Below are 1,957 nucleotides of genomic sequence, written 5' to 3'. Positions count from 1 at the left end.
AATGTAAATTCCATTGCCATACCGTCTCTAGAAAAGAAGGTTTTCCAATACTTAAACGTGTTGTCCATCCTAGACTTGCAAGTCCTTGTTGACACTCGCATTGACGAAGTACCAACTATCAAACATATATTTCCAAAATTTCATGAACCCTTTCTTTCAAATGCAAAATTCAAAACAACACATCCATCAAGGAAAGTTATAGTCCTCAGAAAAGACACCCTAAATCCAACGTTGTGATCGTAGACGCCAGCATCATAAAAGATCCTGAGTGTGTGCCACTTCTGGTCCAAACTACGACTGGGGTTCCATTTATAGCAATATATTCGAAAAATATACCTAACACCTAGAATATGGGATCATCTTACTCAGTGACCTAAATATCACAAGGAATCCTGCAAGAGCCGTAAAAAATTACGGCGGATCTAAAAATAAAAATAAAATGCGACAGAACTTGAGACTGTAATTTCCGAACATCCTCTGGACGACTTGGCTTAAACCTCGACCTCCAACCCTCAAATGACCTTCAAGTCCTCAAATTCGGAAAGCCTAAAACAAGGTAGATTTGACTATATTTTCGCTTCACCAACTATATCAAAACCGCTAAAGGAGTTCAAAGCGGTCCTTCCATATTTGCCAGATCACTTTCCTATTATAGGAAGGTTCTTAAGAGTAAAACTAAACACCAAAACGTTCTGGAAACTTGACATCACCCATCTGGAATCAGAAGAAATAAAAACGAAAATACGCAGGATTATAAAATATTATGGCAAGAGAATATATACCAGATATATTTTTAAAAATATAGGGAAGAAATAAGCACAATTGAGAAACAAAATGAAGACCAAGGTGGGAACTCAGCAGACAAACGCAAAGCAACAAAGTTGGAGCTAATAAAGAATAATATAAATGCTAAAGGGAATTATAATATAACAGTTTCTGACTTCTATGAAAACTTGTACAGGTGTGAGGTCTGCACTAGTCAGGCTAGTGTAAATTTTGTCATAGCTGGCGTCTCTAGAACTATTCAAGGTAGTGGAGCTCTATTCCTGGGAGGCTTGACTTGGACGAGTAAAGGATAAGATTGAATTTTCTGGAATAGATGAGCCTATAAATCGATATGAAATTATAGATTATATCAGCACATATAATAAAACAAAAAAATCACCCTGGATATCGGGTCTCCATTTCGAGTTCTATAAAACATTTGTGTCAGTTCTTACCCCAATACTTGAGGGAGCTGACAGGGAAATCTGTAATTCGGAATCGATACCTAATTTCATGAGTACAGGGACTCTAGTCTTGGCCCGTAAGAGAGGAAAATATACTCTTGATATTAAAAACTTCAGGCTCATCACACTGCCGAATACATCTGACAAAATTTTGACGGGAATATTAATCAAGAGGCTAGAGAAGTTCCTCCCACGAACAGAAAGGCTTTATTAAAAATAGATTTGCTGGAACATCCCACGTACAGTCTAGTATAGTAGAAATATGTCCAGTTTCCTTAGCACAAGGGGGTATCGACAAGGGAATAGTCTATCCCCATCTCTGTTTTCAATTGCTGTTAGATGTCTTCACCTAGAAATAATGGGAAATAGAAATATCAAGGGCTTTCATAAAGTTTATAATAACTCACTCTGGTATGCAGATGACCTCACAACTATCATGGAGAGCTCTACGGAGACCTTAACAAACACACAATACTAATAATGACTCATTCCACCAAGGGTAGCTTGCATTTTAATTTACTAGGTGCTACCTATCAATGTAAGAAATACACTCACTAAGACATCCCGTAATAAGAAATTACATTGGGTACGCATATTAAAATAATGGAATTTTTTACCTCTTTCAGTAATTTTTAATATTTTGTGATATAGCGTAGGTCTAGAGAGGTAATACAATTAGGATAATTAAATGAAATTGCTACAGTAATTCATTTGTATAACAATATTAT

The 1,957-nt window shown here is 36.2% G+C and overlaps 1 long non-coding RNA gene across 3 annotated transcripts; it reads right to left on the bottom strand.

Moving 5' to 3' along the window:
- Window positions 1-6: 6 nt before the first annotated feature.
- On the bottom strand, window positions 7-1,950 carry LOC121131219 (uncharacterized). 3 transcript variants are annotated; one of them, XR_005868978.2, is made up of 4 exons: window positions 1,637-1,943; window positions 1,166-1,578; window positions 452-1,105; window positions 7-392 (listed from the first exon to the last, which is right to left on the bottom strand). It is a non-coding gene; the product is annotated as an uncharacterized lncRNA (long non-coding RNA). The 3 variants fall into 3 exon arrangements; XR_011784157.1 differs by lacking the exon at window positions 7-392 and having other exon boundaries at window positions 752-1,578; window positions 1,637-1,759; window positions 1,847-1,942; XR_005868977.2 differs by lacking the exon at window positions 7-392 and having other exon boundaries at window positions 752-1,578; window positions 1,637-1,950.
- Window positions 1,951-1,957: the final 7 nt, after the last annotated feature.

Source organism: Lepeophtheirus salmonis, unplaced genomic scaffold, assembly GCF_016086655.4.
Source record: "Lepeophtheirus salmonis unplaced genomic scaffold, UVic_Lsal_1.4 unplaced_contig_3002_pilon, whole genome shotgun sequence".
NCBI lineage: Eukaryota > Metazoa > Arthropoda > Copepoda > Siphonostomatoida > Caligidae > Lepeophtheirus > Lepeophtheirus salmonis.
The sequence above is the reverse complement of the archived record's forward strand: the minus strand, read 5'-3'. Positions and strand labels throughout refer to the sequence as shown.